General features: G+C 39.7%; 1 long non-coding RNA gene across 1 annotated transcript in view; it reads left to right on the forward strand.

Annotated features, from left to right (window-relative positions):
* Nucleotides 1-15: 15 nt before the first annotated feature.
* Nucleotides 16-12,391, forward strand: part of LOC129150693 (uncharacterized) — a 52,544-nt gene continuing 40,168 nt past the window's right edge. Inside the window, exon 1 of the long non-coding RNA XR_008557414.1 lies at nucleotides 16-338. This is a non-coding gene — a long non-coding RNA (uncharacterized LOC129150693). The remainder of the gene's footprint in view (nucleotides 339-12,391) is intronic.

The following is a 12,391-nucleotide window of genomic DNA, read 5'->3' on the forward strand; positions in this document are numbered from 1 at the left end:
GGAAAACCGCAAAGAATATTTGGTTGTTGTTGTTTTGTGTTTTTTTTTTTTTGCACGTTCCAAAAGTTACTTTCAGCGGAAGGGTCATACTAGGAAGAAGTCACTAATGTGAGGGTGTCCATACCTGATCTCGCCCCGGATGAGTCCAGGAATGGGAGCATCATTCGTTTGCGAGGGGAGAGGAATCGGCTCTAAGTAATTCAGAGACAAAACTCCACCTCCCGGCATGCACCGGTTCAATGGCGCTTTCGCGGGAACGTGCTCGCGCTGCATCCTGGGAGGCGTAGTCTCTGGGCGGTCGGGAGATGAGGCTTGGCTCCCCTGTGCTCCTGCTGCAGGTGAGGGTTGCTGCCTACCTGTTGCGTCACTAGGGTCTCTGGCTTGGAGCAGGGAGGTTTAGGTTCTGAAGTCCCTTGGGTTTTGGAGCCTTGTACGCGGTGTCATAGTATGGTGTGGTTCCCATCGTCTTAGTGAAAGAAACAGAAATGGGAAAGGCGGAAGGTCAACTTTGTTCCTCCCCGAATTAGAATCGGTTCTGTTCTGTTTTCGGGCCGCCCTGAGGGCACACGTTCTAAGAACAGAATGGTGCAGCGACTAGGAGTCCTTATTTTGAAGTTTCCAGAGATAAGCAACAAGAAAGGGTGCTTTGGATGGTACCTGGTACTGGGAGAGGATTGACTTTTCCGTAACAATGGATATTAGTGAGCACTTATTAGAGTTTAACCTGGTCCTACAGCCTGCCTCGATCCTCCAAAGGTCACAATGAAGTAGAAACGTTGGGAAAAAAATTGTGACCTCGTTTTTTACAAGAATGAAAAAAAAAAAAAAAACACCCAGAAACAGCAAGTGTTCCATTTCCTATGCACTCTTACTCTTCTAACTCTCTAGACCTACCTAATTAGCCAGTCTGTGGTGTGTGTGTGAGAGAGACAGAGAGGGAGAGAGAGAGACATACACAACCTGTACTTGTCAGGCTTTAATAATGTTTTGGATATCACTGAAATGATAAAAATTGGATTTTCTTTCAGTTAATTTTTTTTAAATTGCCGACATTTTAACCCCCCCCCCCCCCCCCCCCCCCCTCAGATTCTTAGTTTGAAGATTTCTGCGGAGATTTGTTAGACTACAAGAAACCATTCTGGATTTTGTTTTTTCCCTTCGCATGTATTTGGAATAGATTCTCTGGATTCCATGTTACTACCTCAGGGCTATTTTTATATAAATTCTTTTGAATTTAATAGTGCCTATCATGGGGCAGTGAAAAACTAGGGATTTAATTATCTTATAAAACGATACTGGATGACTAATAAAAAACATACCCATAGTTTAGGCTGACCCAGAGACTCTAGAATTTGTGGGAGATGAATATACTTTTTCAGTCAAATATTTGAGAAGTAGACAAAGATAACAAAAGACAGAACTAGCTTATCCCAGTGAGGTACTGATAAATGTTCAGTATTCATGATAATAAAATTAACTATAATTTATGAAGATCTATCACATCCAGTCCCTCTGCTGGTGGCCTGGGGGGCGGGGGTTGTCTTTCACACTCTTCTATGATTTTCATTAGCCTAACAATCACGCAAATGAATACAGTCCAAGTAAAAGCATGTCTTTGCTATATAATTAAAGACTTCAATGCAAATCCCTTATCTGCCTCTTCCATAGTATTGCTGCCAATAAATATTATCTATGTATGCATGTTGGAGCCACCATCAACCATATTGCATGGCACTTTATTAGACTAGTCACATATATTATCTCTAATTTTAATAATCTCCCTGTATCCCTCATTTACAAAGGGAGAAAAGAAGCAGCTTAGTCATGATATACAAAATATAAATTCATTAGAAAATAGTTACTGATGAATTAATTAAATTGATGTATCACATCAGAATCCAGTTTTGAAGGTATACTAGTCTTGCTTTTTTTGGGTTGTGATCTTCCCATTAAAACAAACAACCACCGGACCAGTGTGGCTCAGTGGTTGAGCATCAACCTATGAACCAGGAGGTCACTGTTCAATTCCCGGTCAGGGCACATGCCGGGGTTGCAGGCTCAATCCTCAGTAGGGGGCATGCAGGAGGCAGGCAATCAATGATTTTCTCTCATCATAGATGTTTCTCTCTCTCACTCCCTCTCCCTTCCTCTCTGAAATCAATAAAATATATTTTAAAAAAGAACATTGGTAAGGAACCAGCCCTTTAAAAAGCAACCACCAACTTGGTTTGAGCAGTAGAATTTGAACTTCCTGGCCTAAGTTGCAGCTGTGAGCAGATGTTAAGAACTGATTAGTGAGAAGTGGTCTAGGTTTTGAGAAAATGCTGTTGACCTCACTGTGGATTTTGCTACATAAGAGGAGGCAAGCTTACAACAAAGAAGAATTCCATTCAGGCCAAATGTATAGAAGCTGAAAGCATGATGTTTTTTCCCTAACATGCTTATCTTTCTGCCTATATGCATGTGAGATGATCAAATCCCATGTACATTCTACTTGGCATTCTCTTTTAGAACTAATTGGAAATTGTTTCTTATCTTTCTTGTAATGTGACTACTTCTTTTTGGTAAATATTGTTTACTGATGAGTATTTCAACCATAGCTATGGTTAAATATCTTCCTTGGTAAAGGGAAACCTGCAACATCATTTTCTAAGTTGTTATTTCTGTTTCTTGTTTATTCCAGACCATTTTCTACAGGATGGCCCAATTAAGAGGCTCAGTATCCTTGCTTCTGAAAGGGCAGAGCAGGACAGCACAAAATGTACTGTACCCTCCATCCTGTGTAACTGTGTATATGACTCCTTTTTCTTAGAAAACCACAAGAGTGTAACAGTTGCATAAACCTGCCAATAGGAATATAGAGAAGTAGACTCAGTCCAAATTAGGCAAGCTGCACAGTACCCCCCCCCTCCCCCGTGTAACCAGACCCCTGACCAATCAACGGGGCCACGAACGTCCCCCCCCCCCCCCCACTGCTTTGGACCCCCTTTAAAGCCTTTGTTCTCCCAAGGCTCCGCCCCCCCCCCCCCCCCCCCCCCATCTCCACCACCTCACCACTGCACCGGTGGTGTGTGTGCACGTGGGACAGAGCTCAAGCCAGCTTGAATACAGACTCTTTGCTTTTGCATCGGACTCGTTTGGTTCCCTGGTGGTTTTTCTTGGGGACCCCGAATTCTGGGCATGACACTTCCCCAGAGTCCCTGTGTGTGTGCCTTGATTTTTTTGTGCCTATCTGACCCTCTTTCCACTACCTTTTGCCTTTTCCTCCCCACCCCCATCCCATAAATGGGAGAAAAAAATAAATTAGTGCCAAATTTGTAATGCAGTTCGCTGATAGGAGCGTCTATTCAATCTTTTAAGACTTTTGGAAAAGACTATATGCTTAATCAACATTTGGAAATATTTATGCTCAGTTGTTAAGAAATTTAACCTCTTGAGAGCTTAGTCATTTTTCTATGGTAGTTTCAGCTCTATTAATATTTTATGTAGTAATACATATCCTTCTTGATATATTTTGCTTTTGATCAAGTAGTTTCTTTCTAGAAGTTTAATGCACTATCCAATGTCAGAGCCAGGTTGAGCAAATAGTTCCTATTTATCCAAACTAATTTATTAAGCAGAATACAATAACATGGTTTATAAAAAGGAATTATCAGGGAAGACACAATTGTGGGTACGGCCATTGAAAAATTTATTTCCTGCAGTTGGAGTGTGTTATCACATGCACTGGTGGGGCTGTTACCCAAATCACTCAGTTTGAGCATTTTTCACTGCTCCTATTTCCAAGAGATAAGAAATGATTCGTGGTATCACTTATTTCTGCCAAGAGTAGTATCTTCCATTTTGAGATATATCCTGTCTATGCTTGTTTTCATTGCTGTAATACAGCCATGAAAATAATACATTGATGGAAAAGGTCTTGAAGTCCATGATCAGAAGATGATATTTCTTTTTTTTTTTTAATCTTTATTGTTGAAAGTATTATATATGTCCCCCTTTTCCCCCATTGATGCCTTCTGGCCCGCACTTACCCCCCACCACAGGCCTTCACCACACCATGGGTCTGTGTCTATGGGTTATGCATATATGCATACAAGTTCTTTCCATCTGCCCCACCTCTCCTCTGAGATTCAACAGTCTGTTCCATACTTCTACTTCTTTGGATCTATTTTGTTCATCAGTTTATTTTGTTCATTAGATTCCACATATGAGTGAGATATTTATCTTTCTCTGACTGGCTTATTTCACTTAGCAAAATACTCTCCAGGTCCTTCTATGCTGTCTCAAAGAGTAAGAGATCCTTCTCTTTTACTGCTGCATAGTATTCTATGGTATAAATGTACCACAGATATCTACTGAGGGGTGCTTGGGCTATTTCCAGATCTTAGCTATTGTAAATTGTGTTACTATGAACAAAGGGGTGCATACATTCTTTCTGATTGGTGTTTCGGGTTTCTTCGGATATACTCTTAGAAGTGGGATCATTGGGTCAAATGGCAGTTCCATGTTTAATATTTTGAGGAAACTCCATACTGTTTTCCATAGTGGCTTAAAGGAAGATGTCATCAGTCTCTGAACATATTGTCTGGCTTGCAAAGCCTCCAAATTCTTTTTCCACCAGAGAGTGTCCCATGAAGGCTTTGATGATCAGCTATCCAATTGTCTGCAAAGTACTGTACTAGTCTTTAAGGCTTTCCTCATAACTCTGTGGAGAGTTATGAAGCACACTCCTGGGGCCTGTGGACTAAGGAACCAACACAGAAACTACGCCTGTCTTTCAAGCCTCCGGCTCACACTCCCCAAATCCAGTGAATCAAGTACTGACAAATCTGCCTCAGAAATATTTCAACCCCGTATATTTCTCTTCAATTTCTACTACTGCTGCTCCGATTTATTCCACCACTGCCTCTCTCCTGGACCTGTGTCAATGTTCCTAAATGGCTTTCCCTCATCTCTTCATGGGACACTTCCAAAGATTTCAAAGCACTTTATCTCCCTCTTTTGATTTACATTGGGAATCTCATTAAATGCACTTCACCATTTCTTCAAACAGGTTTTCTATTCCTTGCTCAGTTTCCTTTCCTTCTGGTACCCCTATTATCCTGACACTTCACCATTTCTCCCAGGAGATTATAAGATCCTTGTGCAACATAGAACTCTAGGGAATTCTCTTCCTAAGTCAGAGCTTCTGTCTCAGGTGGGTAGGATATCATTCACCCCAATGATTCTTGCTGCTTGAATATATGAGAATATCTTGGGACTGAGCCTTCATAAAGTTTGGAAAGGAATGGTTGCTATATATGGTATCAGAAGTTGATGTATAAACTTCATTTGATTTAGTCACTTTCTTCTAGTGAGGAATCTAATAACATTATTTTGTTTTATAAGCCCATAATTGCTTTTCTTCTGGGTCTCTATGCCATGGAGGTGTATTTTGCCCTCTCTGTGTCTTTTAACTTTTAGAGGTAGTTTTGTCCTTTTCTAGCCCCATTACCCGGCAGACCTAGAATACTATCTGTAAAGGACATAGAAAAAATAAACACACAAACAAACAAGTCCTCCTCCTCCCACTTTGGCATAACATACTTGAAAGAGATAGCTAGTTCAGTATAAAACCATCTGAAGTCAATTCCCTGTTCTGCCATCACCACAACGTAGCCCTAGAGAAGGTTCTTAACATTACTGAACTATACTTGCCTTATTGGTAAAACAGGGACCACACTAATTCCTTTGTTCATGATAATACAAAGCATCTGGTCCATAGTAGGTTCTTAATATTACATAAGTGGAGCTATTGAGATTCCTTGGAATAAAATTAATGAGTTAAGTATGTCATCCAGGAGTAGATGTTCTCTTGATACTTCAAATGTTATGTTTCTGAGTGCCGGATAAACTCCAGAATGTGCAGGGACAGTTATCTGGCATAAGTTAGTGTATTTATTAAACCCACTTCTTCAGTAAATTAAAGCACAACTTAAATATTACATTTTGTTCGTGCAACAAATTAGTGAGTGCTTGCTCTACCCAAGGCACTGTGCATTGTGAAGAATCGGAACTTTCAAGAAACATACAGTCCAGAGGAGATACCACAAATGTATACAAAAATCACAACCCAGAAAATGTGTGCAGTGCCTTGAGTGATGCAATGTGACAGAGGTTCTGAGTTTATAGTAAAAACAAACTCTCATTCGGCTAGAGTAGTGGTTTATAATCCTATCGGATGCTGTGTTCCTCCCTTTTATAACAAACTAGAGGCCAGGTGCATGAAATTCGTGCACAGATAGGGTCCCTAGGCCTGGCTGGTGATCAAGGCTGTTCAGGGCCTTCCGGCTGCCAGCCAGGGTCTTCTTTCATTTTGCGCCACCCCCTGGTGGTCAGCGCATGTCATAGTGAGTGATCGAATTCTCGGTCTTCCGGTCGAACTCCTGAGGGGACACTTTGCATATTAGCCTTTTATATATATGATTTTCCAAGGCCCTCTTTACTATTTTGAAATGTTATGTAATATGTAACATTCTATACACATGATTCATTTTCTCTTTCTTCTTTCCTTCCCTTCTTTTCCTATTTTCCCCCCTTAAATATCAGGTATATGAACTAACTGATCAGAGTCCTTGATCATTGACACATTCTCCATTATTGATCCATGCAAGGTCCTCTTCTAGTCTTCTGTTTGTTTTTTCTGCTAGTTATTTTTAATGTAATAATTGCCAGTGACATCACCACCCAACATAAAAGGCAGGACTTTTACCCTAACATGCCTCTGATTCTATGGATACCAATGCCTCCCAAACCATTCTCTTGTCTCCCTTATCCTAGGTTACCATCACCCTGAATACCATGCTTGTCATTGCCTTGCTTTCCTTTTATATGTAGTTTCATTATTGCATCTATATGAGTTTCTTGAACATATCTTAATTTTAGTTGCTTTAGCCTTATGAAAAGGATTCACATAGCATACACTCTTTTCATTTAATGTTACAATCTAAGACTCATCCATATTGCATGTTTTAGTGTGATTCACCTCTTTCTTCTACTCTACTATATACCATTGTGTGAATATTCCATAGTTTACTCATATCATCTGTTGAGGGGCATTTGGGTTGTTTATAATTACTGTTTTAAACAGTGTTGCAGTTGCCCTGGCTGGTGAGGCTCAGTTTTTTTTGGAGTGTCATCCTATACACCAAAAGGTTGCAGGTTTGATCCCTGGTCTGGGCATGTGCAGAAAGCAAGCTGATCGATCTTTCACTCTTATGTCAATATTTCTCTCTCTCTTCCTCTCTCTAAAGCATAGGAAAAAAAATGCTGCCATGGACATTTTTGTACATGCTTCTTGGAGTACATTTCTACCTAGAAGTGGAATTGTTGTGTCATTAGAGTACTTGAATGTTTAACTTCAGTACATAAAACCAAACTGTTTCCACAATAGTTGTTCGGATTTATATTTCCATCAGCGTGTATAAGATATTCTATAAATCCACATTATCTCTTTGTATTGTCAGAATTCATGTTTATTGGCCATATACACTGAGTGGCCAGATTATTATGATCTCTGAACGCATAATAATCTGGCCACTCAGTGTATATCCTATATAATGAAAGGCTAATATGCAAATTGTCCCCTCGACCAGGAGTTCGACCAGCAGGCAGGCAGGCCAACCGCCCATGTCCCCACCCCCTGGCCAGGCTGGCCAGACCCCACCCATGCACGAATTCATGCACCAGGCCTCTAATATATATGTGTGTGTATATATATATATATATATATATATATATATATATATATATATATGTATATATGTATATATATATATACACACACACACATACACATACACACACACACACTGGCCAGATTATTATGCATTCAGAGATCATAATAATCTGGCCACTCAGTGTATATGTGCTAGGTCATGACAATACCAGACAAACATGCCCACAAATATTGAGAAGGCCCTCCTAAGGTAGTGCAGCCACCATTGTGAGCTGACAGGTTAAAGAAGTGAGGTGATACCACAAAGGGCCCTTAAATGATGGGGAGTATTTAACCTAGCAGATTTGAGAGAGGGGGGGAAAGGTAGATTTTCAGTGCAAATGTAAAAAATCACAAGGTATGTTTGTAGAGAATTCATCCTGACAAAGTTGGAAGTGAGTTGGAAAGAATTTTTTTAATGTGTTTGTTTATTTGGGTGCTGGTACAGGCCAAGGTTAGTTAATGCCTGCATCACAAACCCTTGGCTGGTATAGTCCAACATGCAGCTGACCCATCTGCTTTCCTTTGGGCAAATCATCTAGAGACTAAATTAAGTTCTGAGAACATAAACCAATAAACCAAAGCAATAAATCCAGCTTTAATAAAAATGAAACAGCTTCCCACATTTCACTTGAGCCGTAACTTTATTAAGTACATTTACCTTGTATTTTATTAAGCACATTTTTAACAACCTTTTTTTTTAATTGAAAAGTTTTTTCTATTGTTTCACTTTGCTTTTGTGGATCGCTTAGATCTTTCGTAAAACAAAATTTGGATATTTTTAAGAGCATGATTATTGTTGCCTGATAAAGCCACATTGTAGGAGAGTGGGGAAAGGGCCCCAATTTGATTACATGGTGACTAAACTGGCCGAGTGAGAATTGCAGTCTTTGTTGGGTAGGGGTCCTTAGGCTGTATTTCATTCTGTTGACCCTAGATCTAGGGAGTCAAAGGGGAAGCTATTTGCTTGCCTCTTTAGTAAATAGCTTCGTTTAAAAATTCCCTGTAAGGATAGAATAACTATTTTTTAAAACAATTAGTAAGACAGTGTCTCATTGCTAGTGTTAATGTTGGAAGAGTATATTCAGAATGTGTGTTTCATAGTCTGAAATGTAATATAACTGATGTAAGTTTGTGAAGGGTCTTGAGCCTGATTCCAAATACATTAACTCTGAAAAAAATGTACAATATTATTTAACCCAGACGTTCACTGTACCCAAATCATACTCTTTTATGACATTTAAAATGTTTTTTACTGCTAACATATTTCAGAATTCTACCACTCTAGCTTGTCAGTTTTTGCAAATAAAATACAGGACATCTAGAATAGGAGAAGTACATTTTGGACGTATATTAAAAGGTTATTTGTTTATTTGAAATTCAAAATTAACTGGGCATTCTGTATTTTATCTGGCAACACAGATAAATATTTCATATTCAGATTTTTCTCTTTCTACTGATTTTTTAAAATTTTCTTACATACTACTTTTGGTTGCATATCCCTTCTTTAGGTCTTATAGCTATACAAATATGGAAGACTCATTTTCCTTACTCTCTACCAAATACTATTCCCACCAGATACCAAGTAGGAGTAATATTGGGGAGGGGTGTGTGTGAGAGAATGATAGTGCTGGAGAAGCAGTAAAACCATAGCTCTTATCCCAGGTACAATATGTAGCTGCGTGAGAAAAAGAACGTCAGTTCATTTGGGTATATTTTTATATAGTGAACTAATTAAAATGATATTCATTAATTAATAATGATCTTCATTATTTCTTTCAGCAAATTAATTTAATTCACCTCCTTTTAATATAAGATATCCATGGTATCAGTGGTAGAGTAAACAACTTACACTGAAAAGATTAGCTATTCTTAATCTAAAAAGTCCATCCATCATCTCCTACACTGAGAACTTCTCACTCCTTTTCTCTTCTCCTTGAGCCAGGGACTCTCCACTCTCTTGCTGGGCCATTCCTTCCCATCATCTCTTCTCGTCTGTCCTAGCTTATCCCCTTTTTCAAGCCCCCTTTTCCTCCAGCACTGCTCCTGGAAACTCATAAAAACTTCTCACTTTATAAACCTTCTGTGTCATCTAGCCCATGTCCTAGGGACCATCTTGCTACAGCCAGAGTGGCTTATCAAATTTTTTTAGTAGACAAAAGTCAAGTCTTCATCACATGTATTCTGCTACCAGCTCCTAAAAGTTTCCTCCACCCTGCTGTTATTAAAGGGGAGAGAAATGGGGATCAAAATGCAAATTGAACCAGGATAATGAAGAATGGAGGGTCCCTCCATAGCCCTTTGAATTAATCTTGAGCCACTGTGGAAAGAGGGGTGAAGATCAGAAGCTAATGGAGCTGCCCAAGAGAGATTTCACTGAATCAGGAGGGAGATTCCCAAGCCAGGTGACAAGGCAAGGCTCTGAAGTGACAGAAGGAGGCTTTCCCTGACCTTTTCCTTCTTCCTTCTGGTATCAGGAGCACAGGAAACCTTGCTGGTACTTGGGACAGATAATGACTTTTTTTTTTTCTTTCTGCTGAGCAGTGTCTCTTCAGACTGGGTGTAGGCAGCTGGAGGAAGAACCACCACTGAAGAAGGATGGGATACTCCTGTTTACAGGCTGGTTCTCAGACCCCTCTGCGGCTGCCTTTTGGGTCCCCCACAGCTAGGGGACATTATAACAAGTGACAAAATAGGTGAAGGGAGTCATCACACCTGGTTATTGGGTCTATGGAGGAGGCATTAATTAACTAGACCTCAAAGTATTTCTCAGCAGGCAGTCTCACTTTGAGAATCTGTTATGTAATGAGAAGTGCATCAACATATAAGTTTTTTAGTATTGTTGTTACTAGTTAATGGAATGTAAAGACAATGACTTCCTGTCAAGGCAACTATTGCATTGCACTGTAGATTATCAGAGATTTCTCTCCATCTGTTTTTAACAGGTAGGTTAATAATATTGGTGACTACATATCAGAACATGGTATAGTATGAGGATTGGACTAGCCCCCTGAGACAGTGACCATGGACCATGTTAGTTCATTCTACCTTCATGGAATCTAGGACTACAAATGTCTTTAAAAACTCACCTCCCAAGGAAGAAAAACAAGCAAACAAGTAAAACTCCTACCAATACAGAAAAAGAAAAATGGCAACCAAGATGTGTCTCTGAGGGTCATAGAAGCAGAGAATCTGTCTTTTCTCTCCTGGGAACCACATTCAATACAGCTCACCAGGATGACTCTAACCCTCTCACTTAGACCCTGAGGGTGGGTGGGTGCAGGGGTGCGAGGAAAAGCTGCCAGCTCCTGGTGGCCGCACAAGAAGCAAACCCATGTGGTGGATGGACATTTTTAAAACCTGCCACATATGTTAGCTATTTTTATGGCAATTAAATTGCTGGGGGATCTGTGAGGTGATTGCACAATAAAACCTTTCACAATAAACCATGTGGAAAATCATCTAATCCAACCCCTGGAGGTCAAAAGCCACAGTAACATGTTGCTCTATTCCAGGAAGAAGAATTAGGACTCTTTAGACAGGTTGCTTTGCCCTTTTTTCTTTATAGTCTGTTGGGGTGGAAGATAAATTGTGTGAAATGGCAGTGGTGGGGCCAGGAAAGGGTGGGGAGGCCTCCCTTACCAAGGTGAGTGCTGTGCCAGTGACTTCCAAAGCCGTGTCATTTCTATGCCACCCATTTGCCATCCTCGGGAAGTAGACATTCTTCCCAAGGGATATAGAGGAAGAAAAGGACAAAGGACAAGGAGGTAAGGCACGTAAATCAGAACAGGACTTGGAGTTTGGGAGGAGTGAAAGAGATCATTATGATTATTTATTGAGTTATATGTATGGGAACACAGCTTTCAAAACATTGGTTGTCCATTTCCTTTTGTGCTGAGGAAATGCAATTGTCTAATTGAAAATAAAAACTTGTAAGATTTCTAGGACACAGTCTTACTGATTTGCAGTTTGAGGATTTAAGCCTCAGTCCTTTAGTTAAATGAGTGTCTGGACCAGTGATTCTCAATATTTTCCATCTCATGGCACACATAAACTAATTACTAAAATTCTGCGGCACACCAAAAAAATATAGTTTTTGCTGATTTGACAAAAAAAATAGGTACAATTTTGATTTATTCACACTGGGTGGCTGTTGTCATTTTTTATTTGACAGTCGAAGGGAAAAGAGGTTAGTGCCCTGACTAAATAGTCAGGTACTGCATGTTTTAAAAATTGTGGCACACTGGTTGAAAAATTGCTGGTCTAGAAAGTCATTATAGTTAAAAGACAGTCTTGGGGCCAAAAACATTTGAAGTGCCTCAGTAACTTCTGAAAAATGACTAGTTAAGTTTATCTTCATTTGAAGTTCATTTTTAAAAACTATCATTCAGGTTTATTATTTTTTATTTTCTAGATGGGCTTGTAATGAAGTCAGCATGCTAGTCAGCACTCTTATCGCATCTATCCATTTGTTTCAAAATTTGAGATTCAAAGCACATCTGAATAGTATGAAATATCTGGTTAGAACTGCTTAAAAAGACAGGAGGACAGGGTTGACAATAATCAGAATACCACCAGATGTCAAATTCTCATCTCAAATAAGTGAAAAACAGTCTCCCTCCCATTCTCACTGTG

Source organism: Eptesicus fuscus, chromosome 11, assembly GCF_027574615.1.
Source record: "Eptesicus fuscus isolate TK198812 chromosome 11, DD_ASM_mEF_20220401, whole genome shotgun sequence".
NCBI lineage: Eukaryota > Metazoa > Chordata > Mammalia > Chiroptera > Vespertilionidae > Eptesicus > Eptesicus fuscus.